Consider the following 25774-nt stretch of genomic DNA (forward strand, 5'->3'; position numbering starts at 1 on the left):
GTGTATTTTGATATTGTGATTTTTATTTAATTTGTTTTCAAGTTTTGGCCATTTTTCCATGTTCCTTTATAAGCTGTTAGTAATAATAAAAATAATAATAATAATAATAATAATAATAATAATAATAATAATAATAAGACATTAACCATATAGAGTTAAGATAAAGGTAAAATATAACTCCCATCCCCTCATATTTTTTTAATTATTATTGAAGTTCTCATTTTTGTATCTTTAAGTGTTCGGGTACATGAGTTCAGGGTAATCTGTATTATTATTATTATTATTATTATTATTATTATTATTATTATTATTATTATTATTATTATTATTATTATTATTATTGTTTTTTTCTGGATGACGGGGATAAATTGCAAGGAAGAAAATCTACTTAAAAAGATTTGTCATGCCATCAGTTTAACGGGTTCTCCTGTGCCGTCTTTCACTCCGCCTGAGCTCATGCCGGCGTCTTCGTCATCAGGTGTTCTCGTGCCTCTTCTTGCTCAAACACATTTAGCCCAGAAAAGAAGACTCCTACATTTTTGATAACTATAGCCACTTAGGTCGTGTGGAGCACCTAAGATGTATACGACGTTGCATGAAGTTCTCTTGTCCCGCTTGAGTTGTCGTTTTCAGTCCGGTAATGCACGTCCGCTATTCCCGTGTTGACGCCACTCCCGCCTACAATGATCTCGAAGAAGCTAAGGAAAAATAAAATAAAAGTTAAAGTCGCCGTCACAGCAGGCAGGTGTGGGGGGTCCATCTTGGTTAATGTCATTTGTTGGAAAATCTCAATGGGTGAAGTCCATCAGCTGATGAGATATGGACGCCCTGTGGTTCAGTGTGTCTTACTACAGGTGGATGGGTTCATAAGTGTTGGGCGCTGGTAATGGAAGGGAACCGTTTCTCTTACCAGGTACCATATATCTAACCATTTAGTCTCCTCTCCTAGTCCAAACAGTTACTGATGTTGATCATTCGATATTGATCATCAGATTCAGTAAATCACTATTTCATTTACTTTTATCCCAATCATTGTTCTTTCATTATTAATATCAAGCCTAACGGAGTACAGTATATACTTGTTACTAGTAACCTGCTGCAAAACTAAAACTTAATCGACACGTAATGAATCTCATTTTTCGAGTAAAAAGGTCAGTCAAGTCTTCAATATAGTTCGTAATATTAATTATCTTATGAATATCACAACTTAGGTTACGTGTCACAATTATTCCTAATTAAGATTCCAGTAGTCAAGAGCAGATTTAAAGTTATTGAAGTCAAATTCCGTACATTCTTAATAACTGATGCAGAATCACAACTAAAGTTTTGGCAGTAATATTTATTTTTGTTTCTCATATATACACTTGTTGTGTACAGTACACGTATCTGTATGTTAATATAAATATTTAACCTAACATACAGTAAGGGTTGTTCCTGTTTATATGATGGTGTTGACTCTCCCTGTGTGTTGCTGAATGCCCGACTGTTTTCCCGGCTTAATTGACTCCCGAACCAAATTTTACAACCACACGTGAAAATTCCAGGGAATAAACATCGACATATATGGATTTGTATGAAAATACTGTTGATTTAGGTGAACTTGCGAGTGCTTTGGGATATGGCGGTAGAGTGAATACAGGGGGCTTTACCTTTGGTCCTCTAGGACTAGGTAGCGGTTTCTAGGGGCACCCCGAGTCCACCCAGCTGTGATGGGTGTCTAATTCGACAGGTAATCACCTTCAAACTATACATAGATTTCTTCCATTGCGATTTTAACAATCACGACCACAGATGACTCTAAAGTTTAACTGAAAATTTTTCGTTTAGGTTTATACTCTTAATAATTGTTTTTTTTTTATTAAGAGAAACCATTGGGGGACAAAGGAAAGAGCGACTAAATTTATTCAAGAAGCGGCCAGTACTGTAGGTCGTGGTCTACATACCTTCGGCGAATTGACAGAGATTAACAATGAACTACCGGGTGTATTTAAATTTAACACGGACGAACCAATGAGTTATGCCACTCTTGAGTAGATACAGTATAGCTTAATGCTTCGTTCTTCCCCAAATCGCCCTAGTGGTGGAGGTCATGATGACTTATATGTAAGTTTCTTACATACAGATAGACAGACAGACAGATAGACATTTCATTTTGTTCTTTCCTCGTTCACCATCAGATATACATTCTATACTTTAAAGCAAACGTTTTAATGAAAATCCTGGCGGAAATATTCCACCGGTAACGTTATAAGCGTAAAGGACACCTTTACTGGTTCAAAAATCTGGATTTAATCCAATTGTGTTTATAGGAAAAATTACTACATACCAGATACGTTGTTTACACAGTCATGTGTACCAGGTGGGTGTCCAGCCGCCCGCCGTGGTACAGCAATCCGATGCTTTGCGTTCCTTATCGGCTGGTGTCCTGTAAAAAGCAGAATTAGGCGATACATAGCGCCTGTTGTGACTTGTAACAATACAACAGGTTACAGGCATTCTTTGTATTCAACAAATGGTGCAATAGATGGGAAGGTTATTGGGAGACCATCCTCCACTTGTGACGACCGAGACCGCGAGGGAGGCGGTGGGGCGGTACTATATACTTTAGGGTGAAGGAACCAGTACCTGGTATAGTGGTGGGGTCCTCCTGCCCAGGAATAAATGTTACATATTTATTCATTAGTTAAATGTTAGTATTTTCAGCCTCTAGGGTTATTGTTATTGTTAATGAAAACGAGTGAAAGGTTATGTAATACTGTAAGAAACATTTCTCCAGACTTGTGGTGAAGCCCGTCGCCTTTTAAGCACATAGTAACTGCAAGACTCTGTGTGTGTGTGTAATAATAATTGACGGTTTATTGAGAGAACATTATCGCCAAAAGGCTGAAAATATACAGCTACATAATTGGGGAATGGGTCACTTGACTGGCAAATAATATACAAGTAATATAAGTGATACAAATATGATATATAATAAGGTGGGGAGAAGGTCATACTACAGAGAATTTCAACATAGTGACAGTGCAGAAAGGTAAGATTGGCTGGGAGTGAACACTGGTTGATTACGAGTTGTTGATCATTTTTACAATGGTTGGGACTGGGCAGAAGCTTCTCCCCAAATTTGCAGATGAGGTCGTGGTGATGATCAGAGAGAACCGAGAGGGTCAGTGTGTTGAGCGCTTCATGATATGTGGAGGGGGAGAGAATAATCTTGCATGCCCTCTTCTGCACTTTTTCTAGGTGTTTCCGTTGTGTGGCATTTAGGGAGGAAGACCAGGCAGGGGAGGCACAGGTGAGCTTGGGAAATATGAATGTTGAGTAAGCACTGGGGAACTCGGGCGCCTGAACTCCGAGGGACGTGAGTCGGCGGAGGAGGTGGAGACGAAAACTGGAGAATTTGACAATTGTACTGACGTGTGTTTTCTAATTTAGATTGTTATCTATAGTGACGCCGAGGAGCTTAGTGGAGTCCACAACCCAGAGAGTGTTGGGGCCCAAAGTAATGGAGGGAGGTGGGACATGGTCAGAGGAGAGGTTGATGTACATAACCATGGTCTTGGTATGGTTGTTGGTGGCCTAATTTTGGAGACTGTTCAATATATCCCGGAGGGCAGTGTAGTCGGGAGCCGAGTTGTTCACACTGGTTCCAATGTGTTTGTATATACATAAGCGGGGTTTAGAGAGGCTCAAGTCTGTTGCCACATCGATCAACGTACACACTGCCCTTTTGTATGGGGATACAACAGCTGGGTGAAAGTGTGGTCCACTGACGGGTGATATTGATCTAATTATAGGATCAGATGCCATCGCTAAGGATCTTGTGCGTCGTTAAAGATCTTGTGAGTCGTTAAAACATCTTATGAAGGAGTTTTATGGGGTAGGAAATATGTCACGTTAGGCTTGAAATACTTAATGGCTGCAAAAGCTAGAATAGAAGCAAGGTAGTTTTAGCGTGTGACTGGGAAATATTAGTAGGCAAGGGAGAGAACTTGTGTGCACAGCGACAGGGAGGGGAGCGCATCTCCCTTTATTGTCAACGTGTCTTGGTTTTTCCCTCAAACTCCTCACGTATCTGGCTAAAGTTATCTTGTCACCGGATAGAGTTGAGAAAATAGTTGGTTGGCCTTTGTGTTCGAGTATGTAACCTTGTATTACAGTGTGTGTCAGACGGGCAGGAACGGGCGGGGAAGGTGTGTGTGTGTGTGTGTGTGTGTGTGTGTGTGTGTGTGTGTGTGTGTGTGTGTGTGTGTGTGTGTGTGTGTGTGTGTGTGTGTGTGTGTGTGTGTGTGTGTGTGTGTGTGTGTGTGTGTGTGTGTGTGTGTGTGTGTGTGTGTGTGTGTGTGTGTGTGTGTGTGTGTGTGTGTGTGTGTGTGTGTGTGTGTGTGTGTGTGTGTGTGTGTGTGTGTGTGTGTGGTAAAGTGGGAACATGCACCCCTGGGGATTCTCAAAGGTTAGTAGGTTAGGTTTTTTCCTCATTACTAAGGATGAGAGAACGTGTCCAATTAAAAAAAGTATGTAATTTCGATGCCACTTCAGCCACCGTCTTTATGCAGTAACTTAGATCAGCTACTTACGTACGTTCTCATTTCTCCAGATAGGAAAAAAATATAATGTAATGTATGAACCTTTGAAAATCCAGACCCTTGGGTGAGTAATGGTTGCACTTTAGGGATCTGACAGCAAGATTACTGCAGTGACGCCCATCACCCAAGCGCTTAACTGGGAGTGATGGCCGTCAAGCTGAGAATTATACAAGATGTTGCGGGGGCAGATATTGTTCATAAGAAGCACGGCGCCACACTGGAACACTGAGTACTACATCTAATTTAGGTTGAAACAGCAAGATTACTGCAGGGAAGCCCATTAGCACAGTGCTTAGAGTGAGTGATGGTCGTCAAGCCGAGAATTACACGATATATCTGCAGACACTGACGGTGTGTGTGTGTGTGTGTGCTGTACTACACAAGCATCAGTATTGCTCGGCTGTAACATTGTACCGCACCATTGTCATCTTTATGAAGCTCGTTCTACTTTTAGTTCTTGGTCATTTTTGGCCAAGAGGTATTGTTATCACCATTGTGGGTGGGTGTCCGTCTGTCTGTCTGTTAACCTGAAATATGTCAACGCAACTAGTCTGACAATTATAGTTTGGCCTCATTGAAACTTGACACGTATTACCATTATCATACAAGGATGTGCAGGTATTTTGGGCGGCTCGCGGGGTCAAAGGTCAAGGTTAGTTTTTACTATAGACTGACTTAGGGATCGACCATAAAGTTCACCAATATATTATACAGTAAGAAAAATCGTATATCATCAGTGTGTGTGTGTGTCAGTTCCCCAAACTGGTGACAATAAGAACGGCTCCTAATTGGATCACTTAAGACTCGTTACAAAGTTAGCGATCAGAATATTATCGGCAGCGTATTATAAGACGGTGCAGTAATCAGAATTAGTCTATTATCTGCAGACCATCACGGTAGACTTGTGTGGTGGAGGTATGGGTGGTGGCTGAGGGTGCGACGCATGTTTACACTCGAGCAGTAACAATGGAGTCGTAAGTTTGTCCTATTTTGACGCGTAATGATTAATTTCTGGTCGCGGGGAGAGACTGGCAGAGTATACAGGGTACATACCAACTAGCTAATACAAAAATAGAAAACCAAAAAAAAATGTTTTAGTCGATCTTTGAAGTTCATGTGACCGGAAGTTGTTGCTTGTTTTGATTTCGTTCTGTCACGTGGAGGAAATTTGAAGTATCTCAACTGGTGTGTGACGGAGATGTTCCGAGTGTTTTAGTTTTTAAGCTCCGCCAGTGAACCGTCAAGACTCTTAGCTGACAACACCATATATACAGGTTTACTAAACATAAGACACTAGTGAAGGCAAAACTATTAACTCTTGTCTTTGTGATGTGTTGGTGCGCTCATGGGGGGGGGAGGGGTTGGTGAGTGAGAAAGGGGAGAAGTGAGACAACGAGATATAGAGAGGGAGAACATAGAGAGCTAAAGAGAAAAGAGAGTGCGTCTGGAGAGATAAAGTGAAGAGAGAGATAGCACGTCTAGAGAGGAGAAGAAGATAGAGAGAGCATGTCAAGAGAGAGATAAAGAGAAGACAGCGGGCATGTTTACAGAGAGATAAAGAGAAGAGAGAGAGAGAGAACAAGAGACATGTCTTGGAGGGGAGAGGCATTAATTATACCGTAGGAGATTAAGATCAAGGTAAAGCGAGGGATGACACGCCCGCCACCATCTCCAGACCGTGTGATTAATTAACCTGCTACAGCGCTTCAGCCACCCCCACTAATTATGATAGTGCTGCGCCATCAACACGCATCACCTCACATCCCACGCTCAGTTATTAATGGAACCCCACTGTGTTAAACTCGTCGAGGAAAAGTAATATGACCTTTATCTTGAATATTAGAAGTAACTGTAGGTGCGGCCAAGACGCTGAATTAGTAGAGTAGCGCTGTAAGGCATTTATTAGTACTTTTACCATAGTTAGACACTACCTGTATATTGCACTAATCTGAATGCGTCGCAGCGGTACTTGTTAAAATCGTTAACCCATAGTAAGTATAGGTTGGAAGGGTTGAATCACTAAGAGAAGTAGTAGTTAGTAGAGAGGACTGGATGGGGCGTTAGTGAGTAAAGTAGCAGTCATAATTGGGCTGGTGTTAGTAATCGTTATGTTCGTTGAGTCAATATAAGTTTGTTGTGTTGAGTGAAGTATGTCAGTAGAGAAGACGTAGTGGGTTTTGGTCAGTGAATTAGCATTTATACGTGTGGCGACTCTTGAACTGGACTATACAGTTGATCGTAATAGTACATGTAGGTTAGGTTTGGTTAGATTAGCTTAATTGGTAGACAAGCAGTGGAAGTTTTAAGTGAATTGGGATATACTGTACGTGTGTGATGATGACATTATGCTAAAATCCTCCCCTTCATGTGGGTATATAAAGAATATTAGTACTTTTTCATGGGGTTGACTTTTCATTAAGAGAAACAAAAACGTAGTGTACAGTAGGCGGAAGTGAATCAACAGTCACACGTGCGGCGCTGCTGAAGTGACTGGTGGTGCAAGTTTTCCACATCACGATACCTGCCGTCACGTGTCGCCTGCTTCCGTGACCCGGGGCCAGTGGTGTGGAGCGGGATTTAGGGCAGCCCTGGAGTGTGAGGAGAGGTTGTGGTGGTGGTGGTGCCTGTCATGGGTGTGTACGGTCATGGACGGTCACAGGTTCCTACTTTCATCCGGAAGTAGTGATCTTGATAACTGTGACGGTGACTCGACTCCCCACAAGACTTGCCTTCTCTTTTACCAACAGGATTTGTGTCGACATATTTATGATCTCAGGTGTTGCTTTTGACCTTTAAGAAAGATATATTTCAGACAAAAAATTATAGCAGCGAGTGTGACAACTTAGTTTCAACTGGAGGTGAAGGTAATGCTTCATAGGCACGACTCTGTACTTGTGTCTGGTGACATCGGGGTCGTGTAGGCTCAAGATCCATTTTATGATTGTTGTGAACACAGAAATTCATTTGTTTCAACATAGAGCATTACAGCTTGTTGATAGGGTATCGGTAAGTAAAGTGCTACTTAATATACAAAACTGATATATATATATTTACTGTGGCTTAACCTCCATGTTTAGCAAATTTACGAAAAATTCAACTGCTTATTACAGGTAATTGATTTGCGAACATATCATTTATACTATTGTAAATTGTGATGGTTTGTTGTGATGACCTGGAGATGGGATCGCCCTTTACCTCTTCCCCGTAGTTTGTAGGGTGATAAAATAAATCCAAATCCCTTTGAAAAAAAGAACAGAGAAAATGGGTTTAAATCGAGACACCTTTGAAATATCACCAGGAGACGGATCAAAGCGGCGACAGGTGACGCCACGGAGTAAACAAGTTTGGAAGATATTGAATCCAACACTAACTGTACACCCTTAGGTCACAGCTACCACTGACAGTAAGGAAAAGCTTCACCATACAGTACACAGTTAAGCCAATTTAAGAATTCATGGGATTTAATTTAGTTCAGTTTGGTATACAGTAAACATCCATTGAACTCGGCATGGAAAAACTACCCTGACAAGTTTTACACGTCCTCGAGGGCGATAAGGGCGTTGTCTCCGTCCATGTGTGTGTGTGTGTGTGTGTGTGGTGAATGTCTCGTTTGAAGTTCGTTAATATAGAAATTATTTGTTATGTCTGTTAGCAATCTCATGTTCATGCCTTTTTTTTAATTGTCTGTTAAAGGTGTTCTCATGTTCCAGAATAACTCCTATAGTAGAGTCAGTCAGGTTGTCAGTTCTGTGTGGTGTCAGATTCAACCTTCTTTTGCCTGTCACGGTGTTAGGCATATGGTGTCAGAGTCAGCCTTGCTTAACTTGTTTGGGTGTCAGTCCTGTGTGTGCAGTCAAACCATGGTGTCAGATCTGTATAGAGTCGATTTCAACCTTGTTTTTACATTCATGGTCTCAGATCTATACTGTACATGTATTCAGAATCGAGCTTGTATTACTAGTCACTGTCAGATCAGTCAATAGAGTCAGATTCATCGTTGTTTTATCGGTCACGGTGTCAGAGCTATTTGTAGTCAGGATCAGCTTTGTTTTCATGTAATTGATGCTAATTGAAGTTAGATTTATGACTTTAATGGCCAGCTAACATTACCGTCGGAAACAAAAACGAATTCATTATAGATAAAACTAATAATAATATATATACAGTATATATATATCAAACAAATGGGGAAATAACATAAAATCGACTAAGTAGATAAAGTGCTAAATAAGGAGTACTTGCAAGTGAATAATTCTGAAATATGTACAAAATAATAAAAGATTAATAAACAAATGAAGGATTGGCATAAGAATGTTAATTACATGAACATAACTGAATGAGCCATATCTCTCATTAAGTATGATGGATGGCACTGAGCGGGTGTGAGGTGTGGCACAGAGGGTCAAGGGTGAGAGGGAAGGCCAACAAGCACGGGCTGGTAGATGACCTAACCTAACTTAACCTAACCTTAATATTGTGGTCGTGTGGAACAGTCCCCTCATGTCTCCATGGTGACTCTTCCTCGACATCTCATGGACGATTGGCACTGAAATGGGAGCAGTTTGCTTACCCAGAATGATACAGGTACAGAATAAACCACTGTAATATTGACATAGCTGAGACTATGGTGCCCAGGTATGTTAAGGTATCACCTTTCATCATATATTAATTACTCTACCTGTACAGTACTTGATGCCTGTGTACGCCATCATGGGACGACTGCTACCATACTGCACCATTTCTGTTTTTTCTTGGAATAGTTCCCATAATGCGTCGTATAAATAGACTGGTAAAAATTTATGCATGTCAAGGCAGATTTACATGATAGTGCAAAATCGAGTTTTATGTTCATTTAATGTATTTTGCACCTGAATTTATTAGTGCAATGATTACTGTAAAAGAGATTATACATCTGGGACTCATAACTGTGCTGATGACGCTATAACAACCCATTAACCGAAAATCCTCTACCTACTGTACAGTGTTAATAAGTTTCTTCGACAATGGGAAACATCGTGATTTGCCTGGTAACTAATCCATCAATGTCGAGCCCCGAGCCTAATGTTACCAGGAGCTGCCAGTGATAGTTTGGAGGACGGGTCAGATGTCACGACTGATTACGGGTGTGGGGGGAGGTTGTCTTGCTCTCCACACACCCAATACACATCCCCACGCACACCCCCCACACACCCCCCCACACACACACACCCCCACACACACACCACGCGCACACACACTCCCACACCTCACGCACCTCCCGCACACCCCATGCACACCCAATGCACTCCACACACACCCCACGCACATATCATTATGTCTAAATCAAATGTAAGTTTGTATATTTTCAGCCACCGGCTGCAACTCTATTAATAAACCGTATATTATTATTATTATTATTATTATTATTATTATTATTATTATTATTTATTACCCACACAACACATCCCACACACACCTCAACATACACACCCAACACTTTCCACACACCCCCACACACCTCAACACACCCCACACAACTACCTTGTTTATCTCGCCATCATTTTAGTAACATAACATACAGCCATCATTTGTATACGATATAAAAGAGCGTGTAACTTGTAATACTGTATTACTAAACTGCCTTAGGTGACGGCCGTGCTGAGGGAGAAAAAAAAGAAGCAGAGCAAATGGCTCTCGTAAGTTAGGCTGGTCCGCTCAAATGAATTTACACGCTAAATACTTTCTCTTTGTCAGGGAGCAGCTGCTGAACGCTCACTAGTGTTGAATTTTTTATTTTTTGGTTGTGATTTTACTTTATTTATATATTTTTACCTTAAGTTAAGCGTAAACAAGGAGGAGGTAAATCACATCCACTCAACTCGGTGTCTTTGTTGTAATAGCTTTAAGAAATTGGCTCTGGGTCAATATCTCGTGGTTGGTTCTTCTTTCCGGCGGCGCCCCTCATTAAAGACAACCAACGGGTAATTCGTGTTGGTTGAGAATTGGGCCATTTGGGACGATTGTTGTTGTTGGCTACACCGGTGTGCTGTGGTTCTTATTGATAGTTTATAACAGTTCCATTATAAGGAAAGGTTGTGAAGAGATGTGTGTGTGTGTGTGCGTCTCCTAAAAGCTATTGTCCCGCCAACTTTATACCCCTGAACTTATGTACAAAAATTCAAGTGCCTTTGGGAAATATATCTCCCCAACACCCCATGAATAAAAAAGAAAGTCACACACACACACACACACACACACGCACACACACACACACACACACACACACACACACACACACACACACACACGATGAGAAAGAAGCTGGTGATCCTGGGAAGGTTAAGCTACAGTAGTGTTGTATAAAGTGACCTAAACCAACTCTTGAGCCAGTGTTTGTGTATGGATGTTAAAGGGTGTCAGCATGCCCTGTATTTTAAGAGCTACAGGTGACGAGTAAAAAGAAAAACGTTCCAGGAATTCCACAGTCGCGAGGTGCTAGGAATAAAAGATGAGAGGGGAGGGAGGGAGAGGAGGGGTCAGTCCCAGTGGATAATGTTTCACAAAATGACAAACAGTGGGTGGCGAGTTGAAGAACGTTTAGGTAATAGGTGTAGGTCGGTGGTTTGAGTTTCCCGGGAACGTTGACCACTACAGTAAGAGAAGGGATGCACCTCCAGAGTGGTTTTCTTCTTGTCGTGGATGATCTACAAGGATCCATCTTCCCCTCTAATAGAAGGAAGCAAAGTGAGAAGTAAACAAAGAGGAACGTTAAAGGAAAATATGAAAGAGCAAGTCAAGGCTCTAGGTAATTATTATTATTATTATTATTATTATTATTATTATTATTATTATTATTGTAGGGGGGGGGGGTGTAAAAGAACAGAAATGTGGTGATCCCTGGAGAGATTACGAGTGGTGGTTAGTTTGATTAATACTGAGAGGAGTGGGATGTGTGATAACATTATGAAAGACTATCACCATTTAAAAATTATCTTTAATAACCTACACTATGTCCATTGATAAAAACACTCCTCGTTGTTGTTTTAAATTAATGTTCCCCAGTGTGTAATAACAAAAGAGGAACTAAATGTTGAGGAGGAGGTGCAAAAATAAGGAATGGGATCAAATTGATAAGAAGTGAGACAAAATCGATAAGAAATAAGAGAAAATCGATAAGAAAAGATACAACTTATTAGAAGGAGTCAAGATTAATAAGAAATGAGTCAAAATTGATAAGAAATGAGGCAAAATTGATAAGAAATGAGGCAAAATTGATAAGAAAGAGGCCAGTGTGATAAAAAGATTTGACTGCAACAGATATAAAAAGATCGCAAATCCAGAAGAAACGGGAAGCTTGAATGACCATACGTAAAGAAGTATTTATAAGACAAGCCTTCACGTCCAGATACCTGAATTATGGAAGGTGTTTAAAAAAGTTGAAACAGACAATAAGAACCGAACGAAACCTATCCCATATGTCAGCAATTAACCTTTTGTGTTATATATTTCTTACCTTTTTTTTCCCCTGAGTGATGAGGAATTTCCTTTTTTTTCTCCTTTACAATTTCCATCGAGAAGACGGAAAGACGGGGAGGACAACATAACAATTCTACCTCCTAAGATGGCTGACGTAAGGGCTGTGGGTCTCTTAATTTGAAGGTGCAGGAGATTTTACTCTCTTTTCTCTCTCTCTCTCTCAAAAGGAAGGGATTGTTTTTGGCAGGTGTTCTAGAATGATGGGAGGGGGAGGTGGGGGAGGGAGGTAAAAGTGAGAGGGCAAGCTTGTGAGGGATTGGTGGAATAACTCTCAACACATGTCTCAGGACCTAGCTGGGAGGAAATGTACTGGATTGGGGAGCTTTCTTGGGGATCAACCTAGTCCTTGGGAAGACAAAAATATGACGAGCGTAGATTTGGGGAGGGTAGAGTGGGGGTGGGGTGGGGGAAGGGGAGGTAGAGTTGGTGTTGGGAAGGGTAGAGAGTGGGGGTGCTATGAAGGGGTAGAGTGGGGGGAAGGGGGAGGTAGGGTTGGTGCTGGGAAGGGTAGAGTGGGGGGGTGGGGTGGGTGCTATGAAGGGGGTAGAGTGGGGAAGGGGAGGGTAGAGTTGGTGCTGGGAAGGGTAGAGTGGGGGGTGGGGTGGGTGCTATGAAAGGGGTAGAGTGGGGGAAGGGAGGGTAGAGTTGGTGCTGGGAAGGGAGTAGAGTGGGGGGTGGGGTGGGTGCTATGAAGGGGGTAGAGTGGGGGAAGGGGAGGGTAGAGTTGGTGCTGGGAAGGATAGAGTGGGGGATGGGAAGGGTAGAGTGGGGGATCTAGAAGTGGGTGTTGGGGAGGTTAGATTAGGGCTTCGATATTATAGCTTAGGTTAGGTTAAGTCAGGTTAGGTTAACTTAGGTGGAGAAACATCTGTTCTTGCTGAGAGGTGAGTATTTGTGGTGACTGCCCGAGAAATTGGTGTTGGCTGCTCTGATGGTACGTTCCCTTTGATATCTTGCTTTGTTGTACACCCGAGAGTCTCAGGGCAGGGGTGACGTTGAATCTGTTCGTGTGTGTGTTGCCCTAAATGGGTTGAATCGGCATAAATACAACTCAAATTTCATATATCATTTTATTAGCGTCTTTAATGATATTTTGACACAACTGGGAATCATCCACTGTTACTTGTGTGGTGATAAAGGCGAGTAGTAAGGAAGGGAAAGGTTGAGGGAGGGTGTAAGAGGTCATGGTAACAGGCTATTGAACCGTAACATTGGTCTCATGGTGACAGGTAGAGAGAGAGACACAAGATGGTCACTCGTCATGTACTGAGTGGTGTTAATGTTCTAGATTTGTGGAGATTTATTGTTTTATAATGTGGCTTGTGAACGTCGTGAGAGAGGAGACAACTGGTTATCTCTGTAAAGGTATTAAAAGGTCTCGAATAAAGAGATGGTAGGTTCAACAAGACACAGTGACCGGGGCTTCCTCTCCCCCGGCTCAGTCCCCGATGTTGTAAAAAAAAATATTTGTGTTATTTTTAGGTTTTAACTGCAGGATTTTTGTTTTTCCAAATAAACGCTTTAATTGTTCCATACATGTCATCTACTCGCCCTATTGGCATTTCTCTTCGTTAAATTGGAGTTGTGAGCAAAACAAAAATTAAAAGTAAAAAATTTAAAACTGTTTTACGGAAAAAAAATGAATGTAGTGCCGGTATCCATGTTTTCATCTGTGAGCTTGACGTTATAACAAGTTCACTAACAGTATTAAGAATCACGACAATAATCAAGTTAATATGATATTACCTGTGTCTCTGTGCCACACCCTAACCTAACCTACCAGTTGTCCTGTTTTAATCTAAGGACTGCCGGTATGTGCAGAATTCTATGAAAAATCTCTGTGGAATCTGTGTATGGAGGGTAAAGGAAGGTTAAGAACGGACAGACAGGGACAGACACACAGAACAGGGAGATTAATAAAGCGGAGGGCTAAATAAACAGTTGTATCAAATAACCTGAAACTATTAACATACATAACTAAAGTCAGACACGTTAATATATTGAATTTATGTCGAGGTGTAAAACTGGACGTTCATTGTGTTTACCTGTACTGTTCACGTCTCTCTCTTGTCATAGTTAACTGGTGTGACACGTGACGCCTCTTAAATCTTTAACTACCACCATCTTCACTTATTTACATATTTGCTGCCACCGTTTATCAAGTTTATATTTAATACGACCCAGATCAATATTTCCTCATGGGTGTTTATATCAACTAGAGTATAAAGAATATTGATCACCGTGTATGTTATGTTTTTGTGTCATGTGTTGTGTTGTGACTCAGGTGTGAACAGGTCTGTCAAATGTTGGAACATAACCGTAACAGTAGCGTGAGGGTCCTCGTCCTGGAGTGTGCACAGCCGGTCTGCTCTGCTCTCTGCCCGCTTGTTAGTCTGCCTGGCCGGGTTAGTAGGTGTGTGTGTGTGTGTGTGTGGGGGGGGGTTGCATGTCACTACTAGTAGTGGCGACATACTGCTATGGCTGTGAGCAGCTTCTGTTATTATTATTATTATTAATATATATTATTGAGTGTTTTTTTTTCTTCGTTGGCATCATTAAAGCAGGTGTAAGTTTTATAAAAGGTCAAAGCATAAACGCCTGTGTGTGGAGGCTCAAGAAGAGGTCAGTGATACAACCGCCGCTACATCCACAAGTAATTAGGTTGTTGCCATCAGGTTTAGTCAACTGTGTCCTCTGTGAGGGTTAATGTTCCAGCGGTGGTCAGACGGCCTGGTCCTGGTGGTGATAGTAACAGTATTTGTAGTTATAGTGTCATTATTTGTTATTGTTCTCCTTGTTGTTATTCAGGAACACATGTGAAGGTGTTCTAATAAGTTTCGACTCAACCAAGATTATCCAGGAGATGAACTCATAACAGGCCGCTCTCACAACACCCGTAATATAATAATAACTAAGTCAGTGGCCACAATCTCATGTTATTTATGCAGATTTAGTTAACATCGGGGTGGTTAAGTTAGTTAGGCTAGGGACGCGGTGGACGAGTTGATATAGTACTCAACCTCCTGACCCAACGGTTGCCGGTTCGAGTCCCCTGACCAGCTCCCAATGGGGCTACAATCGAATTATCTACAGTTAAGTACAGTACCGGTCACGCTGTCCCTTGTGTACCGCTATTCGTCATCATCCACACTGTAGGGCACACGTTCATGCTAGAGGTTTGTTTGGTTTAGTTTGAGGATTTGGGTCGATTTGGTTTAATTGACGGGTGTGGTTTGGTTGAGGCGTTTAGACCAGGTTAGATTATGTAAGGTAACAAAAAAACTGTATGAGTTCAGTAAAACGAAAACAGTATCCTTAGATGTAATTAACAAGATGACCATCAACGTTCACGAATGGTCTCCTTCACCGCCCTTCCTTCATTTTAGGATGACCCCTTGGCAGGCGGAGAGTGGCAAGGTGGTTGTGTTAAGCCGGTGTCAGCGCCTCTTGACAACCCTCCACAGTGACAACCCTCCCCCTGTTAGTGTCGTGTCGTGCATGTAATAAGTATTTTTCTTCATCAAAATAAACAGTCGTGGGTTAATAAGTGTCAAGACCCATTTCATCACTTAATTACATGTCTACCCACAGTCATTAATCTTGTCTCCACTGATTGAAAATATTCATTGTTTACAGATACAGATTTAGAAAGTTTTACACATAATACGAGTTGGTGTTCAGATGTATATCCAAAACCTGTGTGGTGGCGGTGTGACTATTGGTGATGAGGAGAGGTGTACCTGGAGACTACACCTTACCTCTGTGTATGTTTATGATGACTGAGTGAAGGTTTGCTCTTGTGTTGTGGCAGCTTCCCACTGTGTTTAGTGATAGGGACAGATAGATAGATGGAAAATGATAGAGAGATGGAGAGATAGACGAAAATGATAGAGATAGACAGAGAAAATGATAGATAGATAGAGAGATAAACAAGGAAATGACTACTACTATTAGTTTATTTTAAATACATTTAGATTAGCGGTTTTTTTTATCAGTAGGATATTTAATATGTTTGCGTGAATTGGAGTGTCGTTATTTTTATTAAGTGTGTGTGTGTGTGTGTGTGTGTGTGTGTGTGTGTGTGTGTGTGCACGTGCAGACACAATAACACTCCTTGAGGTGGGCGTGTTTATGAGCTGGCAGGGAGCTAGTAAACATGCATATTCACCGAGGATAATACTTTCTTTTATGACTTTCGTTTATTACATTTTTTTTCATCTTTCTTTCCGAGGGGACCATATTGACTGTGTGTGTGTGTGTGTGTGTGTGTGTGTGTGTGTGTGTGTGTGTGTGTAAAAGCTTACGTTTGTGCTTAATAATGAATATGTAGAAATAATCCGTCAGCTAGATTTCATTTCAATTTCACAAAGAGGTACAAGTTGTAAAGCGTCTGTCCGTCGTTCATTCCGGTGCGTCACATCTTCACAGTTCTCATTTTAAATTTTCAACTTTTTAATTTCACTGATTTCAGATTTTGTAAATATGTTAGGTTGGGTTAGTTTAGGATAGGATAGGTTAGGTTAGGTTAGGATAGGTTAGGTTAGGATAGGCTAGGTTAGGATAGGCTAGGTTAGGATAGGCTAGGTTAGGATAGGCTAGGTTAGGTTAGGTTTGGTTTCCATTTTATTCAAGGGGTCCCGCGTCTTTGTGTCGTCTCTCACCTCCCAGTCCATTGAGTCAGCCGGAGCCAGGGGATGATTCTTCTCTTACTACTTTCGGGAATTACACTTTCTGTCAGTGCCTTTGTGAATTACTTTCTCTTATTGCTCTTGTGAATTATATAGTCGCATTAATTTCGTGTATTGTACTTTGTCGTGTTAGTTTTGTTTTGTTATTTATATATAAGTTTACGGGAAGCGAACATTAGTATTTGCCGATAATGTAACACCAGTTTTCGACCGTCAACTTGTGATAAGTATATCGTAGTTATACAGTATATTCCGTGTAATCAAACAAGTAGCTTATCATACATATAAATTCTGTGCTGATCATGTGAACCCCCTGACAGTAATGGAACTGCCAGTTAGGTAGAGAGAAGCAAAAATCACTTTAATTAAGATACGTAGATTTCAGAGCGGCAGAACTGACAGCAATATTGTGAGTGAGTTTTAAGGTGGTGAGAGATGGATGTGAGTTGGGATGGAAGTGGGTTGGGTTGTGGGTGGAGGTGGGTTGTGGGTGGGGGTGGGTTGTGGGTGGAAATGTTGGATGGAGGTTAGGTTAGGTTAGGTGGATCTGTAAGTCAGAGATGGATGAAAGGGTGAGAGTGGAGGGCGAGATGTGGGTTGTGGGTGGAGTTGTAGGTTGTGGGTGGAGTTGTAGGTGGAGGTGAAGATATGGGTTGTGGGTGTGAGACATGGGCGGAAGTTTAGATGAGGAGGGAACTCTTCACCAACTCTCGACACCAAGTTTATATAGGACGTGTTGTATGGGAAGAAGGGGGGAGGAGTGGTAGTGTTGTAGGGAGGAGGGGTGGTAGTGTTGTGGGGAGGAGGGAGGTGGTAGTGTTGAGGAGGGAGGGTGGTAGAGGGGAGGAGGGGTAGTGTTGTAGGGAGGGAGGGAGGAGTGTTGTGTTGTGGGGAGGGAGGGAGGTGGTAGTGTTGGGGAGGAGGAGGAGGGGAGGGGGTAGTGTTGTAGGGAGGAGGTGGTGGTGTTGTTGGGGAGGGAGGGTGGTAGTGTTGTAGGGAGGGAGGAGTGGTAGTGTTGTAGGGAGGGAGGGAGGAGTGGTAGTGTTGTAGGGAGGGAGGGAGGAGAGGTAGTGTTGTAGGGAGGGAGGGAGGAGTGGTAGTGTTGTAGGGAGGGAGGGAGGAGTGGTAGTGTTGTAGGGAGGGAGGGAGGAGTGGTAGTGTTGTAGGGAGGGAGGACTGATAGTGGTGGCATAGTTCTGTTCTGCAGTTTCCATTTAGTTTTTTCAACAATACTCAGATTGCCTAAGTTGACCCAGATGGCTTTATCGTGGCAGTCAGAGTATCATATTACTACACTGGGCAATATTGTAGATGATGATAGTGAAGTATATTATTTTACAGTGAACTCAATGGTGAAATATATTGAGGTGTGTGTGTGAGTCTTTTTCATCATTTATGGGTGGGGGAGGAGGTGAGTGTGGTATATCGGAATTATTGCAATAAAGTGATAATATTAAAAGTGTGTCAGGGGAAGTATTAGTAATTTGGCGTCGGTATTCTGTTTCACTTTAGGGGAAACAGTGAAAGGTAAAAGAACATGTTAGACCTTTGGAAATATTTTGTTTTATTAAATATTTGAAAACAATGATCCAATCAATGTGCTGTCCTTAAATCTGAGGGTTGGCGACCACAGTCCTCCACTCTAATCGTTCTCGGGCTGTTTTTACCAATCCTCTAAGGTTTGTATCTCTCTGGGGACCCAGTTTTTAATTTCATTAATTCATCTCAGTCTCTACTTATCCCTGGCCCTCCTACCGTCTACTTTGCCCAGTAATATTTGTTATTATCTCCTCATCCCTAACTATATGACCAGAGTATCTCATTTTTATTTTTCTGTACATTTCAAGTATTTCTCTTGCAGTTTTTGTCGTGAGAAATATTTCTTCTAAAGATTACTTGATACATTCTGTTGTTTTTAATTAAATTTTCACAACTATGAATCGATCAATAAGAGACCCAGGTGCCTCCTCTGTTTTTACTAAACTGTTGTGTTGTACTAGGAGTAGGGCAATAACTAGGTGTTCTTGGCGTCAGGTCATGGGTAGCTAGGTGTGGGAATGGGAGGAGGGTGGAGGGAGGTAGGCAGGTGGGGGAGGGGGGATTATGGAGAGCGTCAGACAGGATGGAGTGTCCCAGGGGAGGTGAGGTGAAGTACAGGACCCTGGGAAGGTGAGCTGCTCCTTCCCTCCCTCCCTTCCTAGACCTCCTCATTCACCAGCCTTTGATGGTGCCCGCCCGCCCGCCCGCCCACCCTACCTTATACTATGCTCGTAATATAAACCGCTCCTCTATCACCACCACTGAAAACTGTGAGGATATTAAGCTGGGAGACAGACACACACTCGAAAAATAATAAAGACACTAAAATAAAGCATAAGCATGTATCTGTATAGTTTGTTATGAGTTTTTATTATCAAGACGCATAGTTGCTTCACAGTAGAGTTCTCTTGCCTCACAGTTCACCTCTCTTGCCTCACAGTTCACCTCTAACCTCACAGTACACCTCTCTTACCTCACAGTACACCTCTAACCTCACAGTACACCTCTCTTACCTCACAGTACACCTCTCTTACCTCACAGTACACCTTTCTTACCTCACAGTATACCTCTCTTGCCTCACAGTACACCTCTCCCAGTATTCTACCACCACCACCACCTCTCCCAGTACTCTACCACCACCACCACCTCTCCCACTCTACCACCACCACCACCACCTCTCCCAGTACTCTACCACCACCTCTCCCAGTACTCCACCATCACCACCACCTCTCCCAGTACTCTACCACCACCACCACCACCTCTACCAGTACTCGACCACCACCACCACTTAAGCCGACTACTCACTAAGATAAAGTTTTGACACTAAAGGTTTTGTGCAGAGTTTGTGGTGTGTGGTGACTTGTTTTGTGGTGGTGTGTGGTGGTCTGTCGCTCGTAGGCAGGATTACCTCTTCTCTACCACAATTTTTTCCCCTCCCACACGGTTGTTGTTTTATATTACTCTTGTACAATTATTCACAGTCCGCCGTTTTCTCCCAACACACAATGACAAAAGGCTGAACGATAATTGTGGACATTTTTTTCTAGAAAACACCACAAACAGAAGCCCAACTTAATGACAGATGCTGAGGGTGAATAAAATAATGTTGTATTGTCGCGTGAAATATGACGTTATAAATATATAGGTAAAACTATGAAAAATGTCTATATCAAAGAGGAAAGTAAACCTGGTGTGATTTTAAACGATTAATTGAAATATAGGGATTAATTTTGTCAGTGGAGTTGGTCGCCATGGATCTTTGGCAGACGTGGGACGATTCGTGTGTTGCCTGTACGGCTCTGCAGACCAGACCAACACGGGCACCCTGTAACTGTGCAAAAGGCAAGACTGATTCCGAAATATTGCCAACAACAAGATATGTTTTCGTCTAGTATTAACATATGTTTAAGATAAACATTATATGTGTTCGTACTTGTCATTTGAGTATTTAATCACTTTAAAGTGAGTAACCCAAACATAACACGGTATAACGTAAATATTGTAGCAACTTTTTAACTATCAAGTTCAGCGTAAAATGTCATATCGACAAATTTCTAAATCACATTTGACGTCCAATAACTTTTTTACATGACCAAATTGGTCATCCGATATTATTGACCCAGTTGACCTCAAAATTGACCTAAAGGGACAAAATCCAGAAAGGCGTCCACCCACACCCGCAGGTTGTCACCCATCTCATAACCAATTGATCAAGCATGGATGCTTGCTTTTAACAAAATACCGTAACCAACTTTTTAGAGGTCTTGGCTGGTCAACAAGAAGCTTTAGTCGGATGATGTGACGTAAAATTATAGACGTTGTTTGAGTAAAGGAAGATGAGACACAACTAGATATTAATAGAGAGATGCCAAGCTCCTGCCGTCTACCCTGTACGGCCACCCCTTGTAAGGCTGCTCATGTACCGGTATATACAAGGAACACTGACTACTGGTACCTTAAGTGTTACAGCCACCTGTTAGTTTGGTCAGTGAGGAATTATACAAATGTATATAAGTTAAAATCAACCAAGGAGGATTTAGTGTTCTTGGTGACTCAAGCAGCAGCAGGCCAGGCTGATGTTGTGGCTACCTGGAAGGTGCTCCGGTAATAAAAGACCCCAAGATAACACGAGGTAGGTTTCTGGTAGACTTGGCAGGGTCTTGGGTGGTCCTAAGACCCTGGCGGACGTGTATCGTCTCGTGTTATACTGCCACCCATGCCGGAGATCTCTGTGTATTGATGGTCGTTATTAGTGTGTTCCTTCACATTACTTCACAAGATTTCCCCAAGCGATGTTGTGGAGTTTTCATTCATCGCGGCAGTATTGTGTGTGTTTCATGGTCCAGCGTGCTAGCCAGCGTGTGAATATTATACTGTAGTCATTGCTTTTTGTGTGAGTTGTAACAGTCATCTCAGAGATACGGATAATTAAAATACGAAAACTATGACAAAAACACATTGGTTCTGTCCCCCCTGGTGGCGGTGTAGGGAGGTACACTGTGCACAAACACTGTCCCTGATAGAAAACGTTACACTTTTTAGCTGCCAGCCTCTGTTATGACCAACGAGTGCTCTAGTGGTGGTAGTTGTTGTGATGGTATAGTAGTGATGGTGGTGGTGGTGGTGATTGTTTTGTTGGTATTAGGGGTGGTGGTGGTGGTGATACTGGTGGTGATGATGGTGATACTGGTGGTGATGGTAGTAATGGTGGTGGTGGTAATGATGATGGTAGTAATTGTGGTAGTGATGGTGGTGCCGACATGATAACTTGTGTTGATGTAGTTAGTGGTAGAGAGCCTATGGAGTGGGACCCGGCAGGTGGGAGGTGTCTTGTTAGTGGAGATTAGTGTGTGGTGGTCATCCTGCGGCCCTGATCCTGCCCCACCTCTACCACCACACCACCACCACACCATCACTTCACCACACCACTACCACACCACCACCACACCAACACACCATCACTTCACCTCCTCCACACCACTACCACAACTCCACCACACCATCTCACCACAACCACCTCCTCACCTCCACCACATCAACTCCGCCACAGAACCACTTTACCACCACATCACCTCCACCACACCATCATCTCACCACACTTACACCACTATGTCATCATTTCACCACCACTTCAACCCCCCCCCCTACCACCACGTCACCATTTCACCACTTCCCTTCCCTTACTACCAGCACCACCAATCAGCTTCCTCCCCCGTCAGTATTGTTGGTACCCCCCACCCCACACACCCTCCTCATTGTGTCAGTAAACAGCGTCTCCCAGGTCTATTGTGGCTAATTGCTCTTACCTGCCTTTACCTGCTCGCTCTTTTAACGTATACAGTTGTGGACAAAATACCCATGACACTTTTGACAATATCCGCCATCTGCCTGAAGGTCTTGTAGGTAAGGGAGGATTAGGTTAGGTTAGGTAAGGTAAGGTAAGGTAAGGTAAGGTAAGGTAAGGTAAGGTAAGGTAAGGTAAGGTTGGATAGATTCATTTGGCAGTGTTTTATGATTTTATACGAAGGGTGTGGTTAAATAAACAAGACTGATAGATAGTAGAAATAGATTGAGTAGATATAATTTAATAAACCTGATAGAACGTAATAGATTCTGCCAAATTCTAAACTAGATATGTTAGGCCTCACCATTTCCTCTAATATGTCATGGAAGTCACTCATCCTCAACATTGCTAAAGCTGCCTCCCGAAAGCTGGGAATGCTGTACAGATGCCGTAGCTACTTCACTCCTGAGCAGTTGCTTCAAGTATATAAGGGATTCATTCGTCCTAACTTGGAGTACTGCTCTCATATCTGGGGTGGCTCTTCTTCTGTCCAACTGTTAGATAGGGTGGAATCAAAGGCATTTGGTCTTATTGACTCTCCTCCTCTAGTTGACAATCTTTCTTCCCTTTCTCTTCGCCGCAATGTTGCTTCGCTCTCTCTCTGTTACCGGTACTTTAACGGGCAATGTTTGGTGGATTTGGCATCCTGTTTACCGCCGGCAAGGCCGTGGGCTCGTAAAACACTTCTTGCCCGCGGTGCCCACCTTTTCTCTGTGGATGTCGGTCACACGAGAACAACCCGTTATAGTGCCTCCTTCTTTCCTCACACAGCCAAACTGTGGAACGCTCTGCCTTCTTCTATGTTTCCATACTTATACAATCTGTCTCACTTCAAAAAGCTGGTTTTCCGGCATCTTCGTGGTGTAGATTAATATAATCTTTTTTTTTCTAGTTTTAATTTATTTTTACTCTTATTTTTTCGCCCCCTAGGCCCCGTTGTGGGTTGATGACCAGTGCCCGGGTGGGCTAATTCCCCGTAAAAAAAAAAGAAGAGATTGGTTAGATAATTGTAGATGTCGTTCACCTTAGCTCGACACATTTAATTAATTACTTATACCTGTGTGGGTTTTCCAGTTATTTTCCTAATCTATTTTGTCTATCTGCTTTCAGCAGGTAGAGAAAAGTAGAAGAAACCAGAATAGAAAAGAGAGAAGGTAGAACAAGCAGGTAGTTTAGAGGCACAGGAAGCAGGTAGATAAGAGGTAAAATAAGCAGATAGAGAGGTAGAAGAAGCAAATAGATAAAGAGTTAGAATAAATAGTTGAGTGAGAACTTGAGTGGAGGTAGAGGGAGAATCCAGACAAAGGAGGAAGAGGTAGAGGGAGGAGGAGGAGGAAGAGTTGGGTAAAGCGGGAGAAGAATTAGGTAAAGAGAACTAGAGTGGGGTAGAGGAAGAATTCAGAAAAGGGAGGAAGAGGAGCAGGAGGAGGAAGAGAAGGAGGAGGAGGAGGATCGCACGGGAAGGTCTGCCGGCAACCTCAGCGGTCAGAACCTCGGGGTCGTTTATCTTGTATTGTGATCCGACTTTCCGTGGGAAGGATTTAGTTTCCACGAGCATAAACCATCGTCTCGGCGGTCACACGGCGCCCTAGACCCGTGTTCCGGCGGTGAGAGGGGGTGCAATCTCTCTCTCTCTCTCTCTCTCAAAGCGCAGGTGTATTTATGAGATATAGGTGTATGTATGAGGTACAGGTGTATTTATGAGGTACAGGTGTATTTATGAGGTACAGGTGTATTTATGAGGTACAGGTGTATGTATGAGGTACAAGTGTATTTATGAGGTACAGGTGTATTTATGAGGTACAGCTGTATGTATGAGGTACAGGTACAGTAATTTCCTTCAGGAGACATTAACAATAAGATGGTTATTAGACCCCGTTACAGATGTAGTTAGCTGTAGTTTGTAATGGAATCCTTCTTGTTAATAGTTTACCTTGTTGAGACGTTTATGATTAGCTAACTCATTTTTGTGTATCTCAGTGTGTCCTGGTGTTGCTTAGGTCGTCTCACTGGGTCCTGAGAGACAGTTGGAGGAAAGTCTCTCTCTCTCTCTCTCTACGAGCTGTTACTCCAGATGGTGAGGTTGTCAGAAGTGAAGGTTTAAAAATTTTGACACTGAAATATTATGTCATTTTGGGGAGCATTTTTTTTTTTTTTTGGCTCTAACTTTTCACGGTGGAGCAATTTTAAGCTTGGGTGACACTAAAAGCAATCTTTAAGTCATCAACAATCACGTCTTGTTATCACTGTTGACGTCTTATTCGATTTTAGATGAAATTTTCGGAAGGACTTGTATCAACAGAAGTGAAGAGTGCCACCGTGCCCTAGCCATCGACAAGGTACCTCGAGTTATGGTAAAATGTATCCACAGTGATGGGAGGCTGACAACTTCTCCCGTGTGTGTGTGTGTGTGTGTGTGTGTGTGTGTGTGTGTGTGTGTGTGTGTGTGTGTGTGTGTGCATTACGTTGCAAATTTCCTTCGTAAGAACCCTGAGCTGTGGTGGTACATAACCGTTGAAAATACGTTAAAAATACGTTAAAATATTCGACGTCCTAAGAAGTTGGCTGTAAGTGATGGAATCTAGTCATGGTAGAGAGGTAAATAATTCATGTGTGTTGGAGAGAGGGGGAGGGAGGGAGGGAGGTGGATGAGAGAGGAGGTGAGGGTGATGAAGGACGTTGGATGACTGTGTGTGTGGTGGTGATCGATGAACAGCCCGCATTGTCACTTGGTCCTGAAACTAACAAACATTACACCGTGTTTACATTTAATCCTCATGTAATTTGCTGGCCTCACGGATGTTGAAAATGGAGAAATCACACACTTCAAACTAGGGTGGAATGTTGAATGGATGAAACAACGACCTGGTCAATTTACTGAGGCAATATAATGCAATCCTCTAATTTACGGGCAGCATTAATCCACTTGAGCGTACAGTATCGTGGTTATTGAGCCGGTGATAGAGAGGTAGTATGTTAAAACTGTTCCTATCAGGCCAGTCAGTGTACAGAGAAATTATAACCGAATACGATATCTACTATTAAACACAGAGAACGATGAGCGACGCATCTTGTTAATGTATCTCAGACGATGGAATAAACATTACGGTGACGTTGAGAGAGGAAGGAGAATCAACCAATGAGGGACCTGACCTACCCACCCCACCCCACCCCACCCCACCCTACCCTACCCTCTTAATACTAACCGGAAGTGGCTCTTGATCTCTCCTTCCCATTCTCCCTCGTAGCCTATAGTAGCGTCCAGGTGTGGTAGTGATGCCTCCCACTACTGCTGTGGGCTTAGAAATGTTTGTGTTTATTATTTTCCCCTCGCCGTGATGGCCCAGGGGAGGTACTCGGCTCTTAGAGGGATATTATTACCGATAGTGAACCTTATTTAGCCTTCCATTACCTAGTAGACCAATGGCTAACACAGAGGGCGGCATAAGGTTGTATGTAGTTGGTGAGATGAACGAGGACAGGGAATCTCTCAATTGAAAAGTCCAAAGAGACAAAAGGAGAGGTGGTGAATGATGATGAAGTTCGACTCGAGAGAACTTAGCCCGGAGAAGTAAGGCCATCGTGATGAAGAATAACGTGTGTTG

Source organism: Homarus americanus, unplaced genomic scaffold (genome assembly GCF_018991925.1).
Source record: "Homarus americanus isolate GMGI-L3 unplaced genomic scaffold, GMGI_Hamer_2.0 scaffold24588, whole genome shotgun sequence".
Taxonomy (NCBI): domain Eukaryota; kingdom Metazoa; phylum Arthropoda; class Malacostraca; order Decapoda; family Nephropidae; genus Homarus; species Homarus americanus.